Below are 12,456 nucleotides of genomic sequence, written 5' to 3' on the forward strand. Positions count from 1 at the left end.
TGGAAGGCACTCTTAATTCTACTGGATGGTTAGGGGGCCTGCATGTGGACTTACCAGGGGGTTGTCATTGGAGTCTGTTTCACTTTCCACTGGGGAGGTTGAAATTCCCAACTCCTCCAGGCCTGGAGGAGTGAAGTCAGTGATTTCTACACTTTTCAGGGCTGTTTCATGATGTTTTGCCAGCTGCTTCACAGCCCTTTTTCCTCCAGCTGAGGTTGGTTTTGGGGCAGGCTTAGAAAAACAATTGGCAGCCCAGTGCCCCTCTTTCCTGCATCTGAAACATCACCTGGGCTTGGTGGCTGACCACCCTTTTATGGCTTTAGGGGCCTCTTTTGATGCTGAGAAGGGAGGTTTGCTCCAGCTGCTGCCCACATTGTGTCAGTTTCTTGCCAAACCAATTTCCACATACCAACGTTGAAGGCATCGGTGTGTTTGTGTGTCAAGTAATGCAGAGCTGGAAGATGTAGTCATTAAGACCATCTTTGTAGTTTTCCACTAAAACTTCCTGAGACCACCCCCGCATATGGGCAGCCAGCTCAGGAAATTCCTGGGTGTATTCTGCCACCGATTTTCGGCCCTGGGTTAAGGATTTCATTCTGGTCCTCACCTGCCTTCAGTTAGGGAGTTTTCAAAGTGCACACTTAGGGCTGTCATAAAACCATCATAATCTCTCAGCTATGGAGAATCATCATTGTGAAGGGTTACCATTCACTCCGCTGCTTCCCAACCCGAACGAGCCAGGAGATCTTTCTTAATATCAGATATGCCTCCTTCAAAATTCAAAAAAGGAATCCCCCAATTCCATTGTTTTAGAGAAAAGGTACTTTTACTGAATATGAAGTGATAGCATCGCAAGTAAAGCAAGATCTGAGGCTAAAAGGTGCAAAATTGTACATATCAAAAGTTTACCCAAATCCCTCCCACCCAACAACCCCAAGCTAAATGTCCAATCTCTAGCCCCCAAGGGTGTCATGTGTGATGCATCTTCAGAAGACCTCATCCATCTGGTGTGCAGAGACGGTTGACCTTAACCAAATCTAAACAGGACCATTAAGCATGCACAGAAGATGGTAAAAACAAAACTCCCTCTTCGTTCTGAGATATCACCTCCAGCACGATTCCCCTCCCAAATACCAAAACCCCTTCCCTCCCTGTTACTATGGCAGCCGACAGCAAGCAAAGCGATTATAGAGGCGGACACTACTATAATGTTGAACTATATTTTTTTTTAGGGAGGGAGAGATTAAAAGTATTTTCTTACTATAGAGGAAAATAAAAAAATATGACCCAAGATTAGTCTGTATAAGGACTTCAAAAAGGCTCAAAACGATGTGCAAATTTTCTCACTATACATAAAGAATCTCACATTATTCTTTCCAAACCATTTATTTTGTGTTTCTGGGGGAAAGGGCATTCTTCGTTAAAATCAATAGCGATCACTAGACTAAATTTACTGAGATTTTATATACTTGCTTATTTCTGAAAGATTAATTATAGATCAAGTTAAAAAATGATCACTCAGGTGCTTTCTGTCAGCTGTCAGAAGAGCCCAAGGCTCTCATAATGTCAGACATTCTTACAATGAACAATGAAATGATTTTGAAGCATGAATGAAGGTATATAACCAGACGCTGGAAAGATTAGAGCTGCATGTGAAGAAACAACAAATCTCCATACTAATGGTGCATGAACAGAATAGTAAGAGAAGAAAAATTACCAGAAGGAAGATAAATCATCATGTATTGCTGGATTTTAAAAACTAGAAATTAACCTGCCACAAGTATGCTTCAGCCTCTGACTTTTGTGCAGGATGACGTGCTAGAGGAACACTGTACAAAGGTTCATATTTCAGAGTGCTCATAATAAGCATCCTGCTTTAACAGAATGCTAGAAGTTAAGGAACATTTTTCAAACATTAGAAAGAAATGGCAGGACTCAAAGGATTAATAATACTCTAGAAAAGTTGTTGGCAGTAGATTTTTACTTTCACCTAGAACCCCATCCTGCTTGGGTCAGGTTAACGCAGACAGCAATACAGGTAGTCCTTGTCTTATGACCACAATTGAGCCCAAATATTCAGTTGTTAAATGAGACATTTGTGAAGTGAATTTTGCCCCATTTTAGGAGCTTTCTTGCCCCAGTTGTTAAGTAAATCATAGCAGTTGATAAATTAGTAGTACAGTTGTTAAGTGAATCTGACTTCCCCCTTTATTTTGCTTGTCAGAATGTCGCAAAAGGTGATCACATGATCTTGGGACACAGCAATGGTCTCAAATATGAACCAGTTGCCAAGCATCTGAATTTTGATCACGTGATCATGATGCTGGAAAAGTTGTTAAGTGTGAAAAGTAGTCATAGGTCACTTTTTTCACTGCCCTTGTAACAGTCATTAAACCTGGTGTTGACAACCTGCGGCCTAAGAGCTACAAGCAGCTCTTTAACTCATCCCCTGCAGCTCCCTGCTGACCCAGTAGCATGATCTGTTCTCCGCCCCAAGAAGGCACAAGCCTCTCTGCAGAGCTGTGAGGCTGAAGTGCCCCTAGTATTTCTCTGCACTGCCCATGACTGGCTGCTTTTTGCAATTTCACATCTTTGCAGGCAGCTCAATGCCAGACATGGTCCCCTTAGTGTTGGCTCAGAAAGGAGGGGAATGGGGAGTAAAGGGGACCACGGCTGGCGGTGAGGTGAGTCTGGCACTGAGGAGTCTCCTGTGCAGTGTGGCTCTCTTGTGCACCTGCGCACGGGCAAAAGAGATGAAAGTGAGAAAAAAGGAGAAAAAGAGAGAAAGGAAAGAGAGCTGGAGGGAGAGAAAGAAAAGAGGGAAACAAATCAGAGAGAGAGAGAAGGGAAACGAAATAAAGGAAGGAAGGAAGAGAAAGAAAGAAGAAAGGAAGGAAGAAGAAAGGAAGAAAACAAACAAACAAACAAACAAACACAGACTTATGACAAAAGCAATGGCAAGCTAGATCTCCTGCCAAGAAAACTGTAGTTTGCCAGAAGGCACAAATTGGAAGCAACACTCGCATCTTCAGGCTGGTGTTTTGGGCTTAAAGCATGATCGGAGCTGCCGTCCCTCACAAACCTTGGTGGTGGGGTGGAGTACTGGCCCCGTTTCAGCAAGTGGATTGATTGGATGTGTGGCTGTATCATGATTGGTAGATTGGTGCTGATTGGTGCTGGCTGTGGGTGCATTGTTGTTTCATGTTGTAAGGGCCTGGGTGGTGGGTGAGGCTCATTTGTTGACTAGGGCTGGTTTCCAGCTGTCTGGTAGGCGGGAGGTATCATCACGTTTATTCATGTTGTGGGGGTGTTTCTCTATTTCGATGGCTTCCATAATTATTCTCTTGTTGAAGTGTTCAGTTTTGGAGATTAATTTGGTTCCTTCAAAATTAATTTCATGTCCTCTTGCTTTAAGGTGCTGGAAAAGGGAGGAAGTTTTTTCTTTTTTTCTTACTGCGTTCTTGTGTTCTGTGATGAGTGCATTTATTCTCCTGTTCATTTGTCCTATGTATGAATTAAACTGAATTGCACACTCTCACAAATGTATTAATCTCCAATGGATTCCAAAGAAAAACAATTACCAACCTAATCCAAAGGGAGACTCCCCCAAAAAACCAAGACACGGAACAGGACAACGACATCACCCTCCTCCGTTACATCAAAGGCACCACAGATAATATCAGCAAAATTCCCCATAAACACAATATCAAGACAGCCTTCAACACTGACGCAAAAATAGACAACATCTTAAGAAACCCCAAAGACAAAATCCAGCTAGAAAACCAAGGAGTCTACGAAATACCATGCAAAATCTGCCCTGCAACATACATAGGACAAACAAACAGGAGAATAAATGTATACCTCCTGCATACCAGATATCTGGAAACCAGCCCTAGTCAAGAAACCAGCCCCACCCACAACCCAGTCCTTTACAACACGAAACAACAATGCACCCACAGCCAGCACCAATCAGCACCAATCTACCAATCATGATACAGCCACACATCCAATCAATCCACTTGCTGAAACAGGGCCAGCACTCCCCCCCCTCAAGGTTTGTAGAGGGACAGCAGCTCCGATCACACTTTAAGCCCACAACACCAGCCTGAAGATAGCAAGTGAGACCTCGCTGAAACGTTGCATATGTGTGTGTGCGCATGTGCACGCGTGTGCGTGTGTGTGTGTGTATATGTACAGTATATATGTATGCTATTGCTGTTAGTACAAGCTTGCCACCTTCTATCAACTTAGAGTTCACTATGAAAAAATTACAGAGAAGCAGTTTCCCACAATTAATAACATTATTTTGGATTTGCTATCATATTCAATGAGAAAGAAAGGAAAAGAAAGAAGGAAGCAAGAAAGGAAAGAAAGAAAACGAGGAAAGGAAGAAAAGAGAGGGAGAGGGAAAAAAGAGACAAACAGAAATTAGGGAGGGAGGGAGAGAAAGACCCATTCCCCACAGAAAACACCGAGAGCCATGAAACCTGGGTAGGTGTGGCTGGGGGTGGTGGTGTCATGTGACTGGGTGGGAGTGACCTTTGAGTTGGCCACACCCACCCAGGTTTTGGGGCTCCCAGTGTTTTCTTTTCTTTGGGAAATAGGTCCAAATGGCTTTTTGATTGTTTAAGGTTGCAGACCCCTGCACTAAATGAACTGTTGTAAGTCAAGGACCATCGGCATACTATATAATATACTATTATATTATTGAAATGCTAAGAGTCCTTTATAAGCAGTTCCTCATTCATCTGTGTGCTCCCCTCAAGGCTAATTCAGGGCAAGCCAGCTAGATGAGTGATCCAGTGGCAATTCCCTAGGTTCACATGGATTTGCATTTCTCCATCCTTAACTCAGCAGAAAAGTATGTCCACATAATTTCTCGTCCCCCATACTTATGCTTCAGCAATGAGGCCCAGGAGTGGTGCTGGAGAGTGTCAGGATAGTGATTGATGGATTTTCCACCTTCCTTTCCCATTCACCTAGGATCATCTAATAGCATGGAAAATAACCATCCATCACCCCCAATTTGTAACAAGACAGGATTGGAGATTTCTAGCATTCCTCCAGGTTCATCCTACTCAAAAATAAGTGTTTTTGCCATAGAAATATAGGATTAGTAATCTCAACAAAAATATCACCATTCTATTAAGATAGTGCTTCCATATACATCAAAGGAATTGCCTCCCACTTTTCCCATCCCTCTCCTATATCTCATCAGCCAGTCATCGGAGGAGAGGAGAGAGGGATTTTAGACTGGCATTTTTTAAAACAAACATGTACCAAAGGAAAAAAAGAAAAGAAAAAGGTTGCTTGAACCAGTCTCTCTCCTTCTGCCTTGCATTCCCTCGTGGCCAGTGATCAGACAATGGAACCTTAGTCAGACAACAAGAGCTGGGGAAATCCTTGACCATAACTGCATCATCACAACTGGACACAAGTGGAAAAGGGAAATTACAAATATGCACAAACATGCAAAGCTAAGTGATTGAAGCCAAAATGTTTGGATTTCATTGCTATAACTGAGCAGACATGAGTAAAGCTGAAAAGCAGCCACCTGGAAAAAGAAAAGGCATTCTTTGCTGTGAGCCTCACAGATCATTCAAGATCAAGAGACAAAAGATTATTTGTTTTCCTTAAAACATAACACACAATGTGTAACAAACCTACAGCTCTGTGGGTCATTTAGGGAATTGCTTATAAAGATTCCTTGAAATCTTAGCCCTCTTCAGGCAGTCACCTCAATTTCAAGGCATGAAACTGTGTGGTGTGAATGGGTGTTAGCCCTACATCGTAGACTAGGCTAAGAAATGAATGCCATCTAGAATCCTTACCTGTAAATTGTAACAATTATTGTAACAGAATCTTGCAAGTCCAAATGAGATGCTAGATAGATTTTTTTTTTAAAGGACTAATGTGAATTTTTAATATATCAGATAAGGTATAAAACCATAGGTAAGTTAAAAGTCATGTATAGGAATAATCTTTTATCTTTTTATATTGGAAAGACAGTCATCCAAAGAAACCTGAATAGTACAAATTTGAATATTTTCTGTGAGAATGTCTAATAAACAAATGCACCTCACAAAGACTATGAAGAATGTTTTTGGAAAACGACTGGATCAACTTATCAGGAGGGCTTTAAACTAAAATTGAGGGGGGAGGGTGACCAATCTTTAAAATCTCCAGGGTTTAATTCCAAGCAAAAATCCCAAGTAAACAAGTCAAACAATGAGCTAAGGAGGGATGAAAAGGAAGACAAACTCAAATACCAAATAGGAGAAATAGGAAGCATACCCAGAGTCAGACATAAAGATCTCAAGTGCCTATATACAAATGCACAAAGTCTGGAGAACAAACAGGATTAACTTGAACTATTAATATATGAAGGTAGATATGATATAGTTGGAATTACAGAAACTTGCGGGATGAAAGCCATGACTGGAACATACTGACAGAAGGATACAAACTGTTCAAAAAAAAAACTTTTATAAGATGATGTATCATTGGTATTTAACACCAGATAAGTTATCTATGAAGGGATGAGGTGGCTTGGTGGCTAACATACTAAGCTTGTTGATTGAAAGGTCAGCAGTTTGGCATTTAAATCCCTAATGCCGTGTAACAGGGTGAGCTCCCGTTACTTGTCCCAGCTTCTGCCAACCTAGCAATTCAAAAGCATGTAAAAATGCAAGTAGAATAATAGGGACCACCTTTGGTGTGAAGGCGTTCTGTGCACCTTCTGCATTTAGTCATGCCGGCCACATGACCACAGAGATGTCTTCAGACAGTGCTGGCTCTTCGGCTTTGAAATGGTGATGCCCCCTAGAGTTGGGAACAACTACCATATATTTGTGAGGGGAACTTTTACCTTTAAGTTATCTAAGATGTATAAAGGTATGTCAAATGAATGCTGGAAGTGTAAAAGTAAAGAAGGGGACTTTTATCATCTATGGTGGACATGTGATAAAGCAAGAAAAAATTGGAGTATTATTCATATTTTAATACAAAAAAGATTGCAAATGGAGATAAAAATAAAATCAGAACTTTTTCTTTTGGGTTTAATGGAAAAAGAACTAGAATTTTTTTTTGGAACTTTCTTATTATATATGTTGACAGCAGGAAGACTATTTTATGCACAAAAATGGAAGAACACTTCGATTCCTACTATGGATGAATGGTTTAGATTAGGTTTAGGTTTATTGGATTTATGTGCCACCCTTCTCCCCAAGGACTCAGGGCGGCGTAAAAGTTGATGGCTGAAATGGCAAAATTGACTACTTTGATTAAAAAAAAGAATATAAGTACTTTTGTTTCCACTTCTGAACTTCATGCTTGAGGAGAAAAATGAAACTCTGACTTTGGGTTTTATGGATTAGAGTGATAGATCTTTATATAAATGGCTTGTTCATATTATTATGAAAAAGCAAAAAGTTGTGATTTGATGTTAATGTCTAAATTTATTATTACAGAGAGAGTTGAAAGTCAGTGATTCTTTTGGTTTTTTTTTAAATCTTTCCTCATTTCTCCTTCCTCTTTCCCTTCCCACTGCTTTCCTATTTACTTTGTATTGTGTATTTTACATTACCATATTTTTTGGAGTGTAAGACGAACCTTTTTCCCTCAAAAAAGAGGCTGAAAATCTGAAAATCTATACACTGAATACAGCATTTTTGGCCTCCTGAAACCCCGCTCTCTTCACCAAAATGGCCTTGCAGAGCCTGTAGAAGGCTTTCAAAACCTTTGTGCATCTTATACTCCAGTGCGTCTTATACTCCAAAAATATGGTAGTTTACAACTCAATAAAAATGTTAATGGTTACAAAAAACAGACCTCATAAAAGAGGAGGAGGAGTTATACAATATTCAAACTATATTGCTACAGAAATGCAAGAAACCAAAGACAAAACCTCCTATATATAAAAGAAAACAAAACCTCCTCAATATAAAAGAAAAGAAAAATGATATGGCCATAGGTGTATACCACAGGCTACCCAAACAAACAGAAAAAATAGACGTACCTTTTGCTAACCAACTAACAAATATATGTAGGAAACATACTACAAAAGTAATAGGGAACTTCAGTTACCTTGACATCAATTGGAAGACTAATTCTACACCAAGTGAGAAATCAATAGGTTGCTGACCAACCTAGCTGACAACTTTGTTGTCCAAAAGGTAGAGGAGGGAACTAGAGGGACAGCCATATTGGACTTAATTCTTACAAACAGAGAAGAAATGATAGAGGGAGTTGAAACCCTAACTGCAGGAACCTTGGGTGGGAGTGACCATGTCATACTAGAATTCAACATAATGCAAACACAAGCAACAGAAAATTATGATACCAGAATTTTATATTTTAAAAGAGCTGATTTTAACAAATTCAGAGAGAACTTGGGAAAGATTCCCTGCATAAAAATCCTAAAGGGGAAAACAACTCAAGAAGCTTGGGAAATACTGAAAAATATGATCATACAAGCCCAGTCCAGCCCAATAGTACTGAAAAAGAATAACAAGAAATCCAAGAGGAAACCAGCATGGCTGCACAAAGATCTCTCTGATAAACTGAAAGACAAAAAGGACAAGTACAAAAAAAGGGAGGGGGGAGAAAGTGACACATAACTAAGGCGGAATATCAGCAGATAGCCAGAATCTGCAAAGACAAAGTCAGGAAAGCAAAGACTCAGAATGAACAAAAACTTGCAATAAAAATCAAATTTAATTTTAAAAAAAGTTTCTTCCAACATATAAATAACAAGAAAAAAATCAAGGAAACAGTTGATCCACTAAAGAGAGAAAAAGGCAAGGAAGTAACAGGCAGCAGAGAGAAAGCAGAGAGAAAGCTGATGTCAGGGTTTCAAATAGATGGAAAGTAATCAAGGAGAAATTCAACCTAGAAATAAGGAGAATTTTTCTGTCGCTAGGAGCAATGAACCAATGGAACATCTTGCCTTCACAAGTTGTATGAGCTTCATCACTGGAGGCTTTCAAGAAGAGACTGGACTTGCATCTGACAGGAATGGTGTAGAGTCTCCTGCTTGGACAGGGGGTTGAACTAGATGACCTACAAGGTCTCTTTTAATTCTGTTAATCTGTTAAATTAGTTACACAAGAACACTAGTGGCCAATTTGCTTCTGGCTTCAATTCAACATGTTGTCATTACCGGTAAAGCCCTTTAATAGCAGTAGACTTATATACCGCTTCATAGGGCTTTCAGCCCTCTCTAAGCGGTTTACAGAGAGTCAGCATATTGCCCCCAACAATCTGGGTCCTCATTTTACCCACCTCGGAAGGATGGAAGGCCGAGTCAACCCTGAGCCGGTGGGATTTGAACCGCTGAACTGCTGATCTAGCAGTAGCCTGCAGTGCTGCATTTAACCACTGCGCCACCTTGGCTCTTTATAGCATGGATCCAAGATATCTGAAGAACTGGCTTTTCCCAATGAGATTGGTGCAAGAGAACAGCCTTTTCTGCCATGGCCCGCTCTTTGGAATATCTTGCCACCAGAAATGAGATTCCCTCTCTCTTTTCTGCCCTCCAATAAGAACATTAAGCTGGCTATGTCAGTTGATATGGGGCCCTGAAGAAGAAGCTGTAGATTGTAGGTAATTGGTGTAATGACAGAGAAGACACCATTGCTATTCCACTCCAAAACTGTGGTTTTTAAAGTCCGTTCTTAATTTTTTTTGGAAATTTTACTGTTTTATATTTATAATTGTTTTTATGTTTCCATGTTTTATTACATTGTAAGCCACCCAGAGTTGCCTCTAACTGCAAATAATAAATAAGCTCCTTACATAATCTTTCTTCTTGTAATTTCCTTTTTTTTCTTAGAAGCAACATGAGAAATGATTTGTCCTTTGCTTGTCTACAAAATGTAAGATGGTTGCAAAAAATGATCACGTGACTCCAGGACACTGCAGCCATCAAAAATATGAACCAGTTGCCAAGCATCTGAATTTTGATCATGTGACCATGGGGATGCTGCAATGGTCATAAGTGAAAAATGGTTACTTTTTTCAGTGGTGTAACTTTGAATAGTCACCAAATGAACAGTTGTAAATTGAGGACTACCTGTATGCTGTTGAAGTACTGAAATGTCTTTGTTATATTTTGTAAATGTAAAATGTTTCTGTTTCTCAGCATCTTGGGTGATGACTTCAGTGCCTCACCAGCCATAAACCTCACCGCACGTCACTGATATTAATATATCATATATATAATATATTAATATATAAAATATATTAACACTCAAAATATATTAATTGGAACAAATTTGCATACAGGCAAATTTGGGTATGTTTCTCTTCCCTTCCAAGTTCTGATTTATAGTAGTTGGTTGATTAAAATTTCCCACACAGACAAGATTAGGTTCTCAGTTCTCAGTAAGGAGATGGTGTTTTTTTCTTGATCTTTCTCCCTTGTTGCATTCCAGTTCTCATTCATTGGAGTTGTTTAATATAAGTTAGTTAAAAGACACTCGGACAAAGCAAATCTTCACGTTCCTAGACTCCTTTAAAAACAATCTTTTCAAGTCCAAAACCAAATTTACAGTTTGTGTTTAATTGGGTTGTGTTTAAGTGGGTTTGTCACTTCTCTTCTTTCTCCTTTCTATCCAAATTATTTCAAACAAATGGCTCTCTTTGGGGCTAGTGACTCAACCCTCCATTTTTCCCCTTCTTTCTTTTCGCAAAAATCCTGATCTGTCCATCAATATTATTTATGCTCACAAGATTCTTTGCCTTTTCCAAATTCTCATTTATAACTGTGGGTTAATAGATCTTACCAGGCTTTCATCTTGCGTCTGCACTCTCCTGTTCAGCTGCTTTGGCCTGGAGCTAGCTCTTGTGCAACCAAGTTGCCATGCTGCTGCCCTGGCTCTGATTCAGAGGGCAAATCTCTGACCTACAAGGGACCTGTTGCACTCGTTCTGGGTCTGATGAGACACTGCCCTTCTTCACTCTCCCCACAGGGGGGTTCTGATCCAAAAACGGATCTCAGAGACAGTTTGTCAGACAGGGTTCATGTGAGACTCTTCAGAGCTCACATCACCCATGTCTGTCTAGATGGAGAATTTCAGGTCGACCAGCCTGTGAGATCAAACAGGAGGCTCACCTGGGCGTGTGCAGTGGAGGATAGTGGCTGCACCACTGGGCAGTGAGGCAATTTGGTTAGGGCTCTTCTTCCCCTAAACTGGGGAAGCTCCGGCAATTAGGGCTTGCAAAATGGCGGCCATTCCTCTTTGTGCCACAACAAAATTGTGCCCGTTAATTCAATCGCCCCCAAAATGGCCACCATTTAAAATGGTTCTGGACAAGCCATGGGGAGGATTTCCAGCCTCTCTATGATCCACTTACCCCCATGATCCACTGTGGACTCCTGCAAGTAGGGACTGCAAAGGTAAACACCCCTGCTGCTGTCCCAGTGCCAAAAAATCCCTGCCGTGTGGTTTGCACAATCCAGGGGAGGCCCTGGTCACTGTAAAAGAGGCTGCTCAACCTGAGATCTGAAGAAGGGAGCCAGCCTCAAAAAGGAATACATTTGATGTTGTTTTGTTTTCCATTCTAGCCAAATTTGAACAAGAGAGACAAAAGAACACGTCCAGTCCTAAGGTAGACAGAGTCTAAAAGCTGGGAGGAGCTACCAGAGGAGGCAGGACATTAACATTTGCAGACTCAGTCCAACTGGATAATAGACGAGGTTAACCCATTCCTGGATGCTATCTCCACTAACAGTGGAGAACTAGGGAGAAATTTCCTGACAATTAGAGCAATTAATCAGTGGAACAACTTGCCTCAAGTTGTGAATGCTTCAACACTGGAAGTTTTTAAGAAGATATTGGATAACCATTTGTCTGAAGTGGTGTAGGATTTCCTACCTAAACAAGGGGTTGGACTAGAAGATGTCCAAGGTCCCTCCCAACTCTGTTATTTTGTTTTCTCAAAAAACTTCACTTAACCAAATAGAACATTATAAAATACCAAATGAATAACCTTTTCTTATCAGTTGCAGCAAAAAGAGTAAGATATACTCCATCTATTTATGTAGTGTATATTTAGTGGCAGATCAAGAAACAGAAAGCTGTAATCTTTCAGAATGCACTGCAATCATGGCAAGAGTACAGGGCTTCCTGTGTCTGATTTCTGTTATGATAGCCCTGCCAATGAAGTAAATGACTTTTTCCTGCTGTGGAGCAAAACAAGTCCCATGAAAGGAAACCTCAGCAGGACTTTCCTCTTCCACAGTCATAACTAGGAGGAATCACTTGGAGGTACGCTACTCAGTACTTGACATTTGTTCATTGTGAGTGATTGGCTGAAACTTGCTGAAAGTTCCATGTCTTTCTGACCCACATGATTAATTCAGCCTCTGAGATAAACATATTATGTGAAAGCAGCCGGCTTCCCTTCCTCTCCAGCATCCGTGCCTCGATTAACACATAAAAGCCCACAAGGGGT

Source organism: Thamnophis elegans, chromosome 3 (assembly GCF_009769535.1).
Source record: "Thamnophis elegans isolate rThaEle1 chromosome 3, rThaEle1.pri, whole genome shotgun sequence".
In the NCBI taxonomy this organism is placed as follows: domain Eukaryota; kingdom Metazoa; phylum Chordata; class Lepidosauria; order Squamata; family Colubridae; genus Thamnophis; species Thamnophis elegans.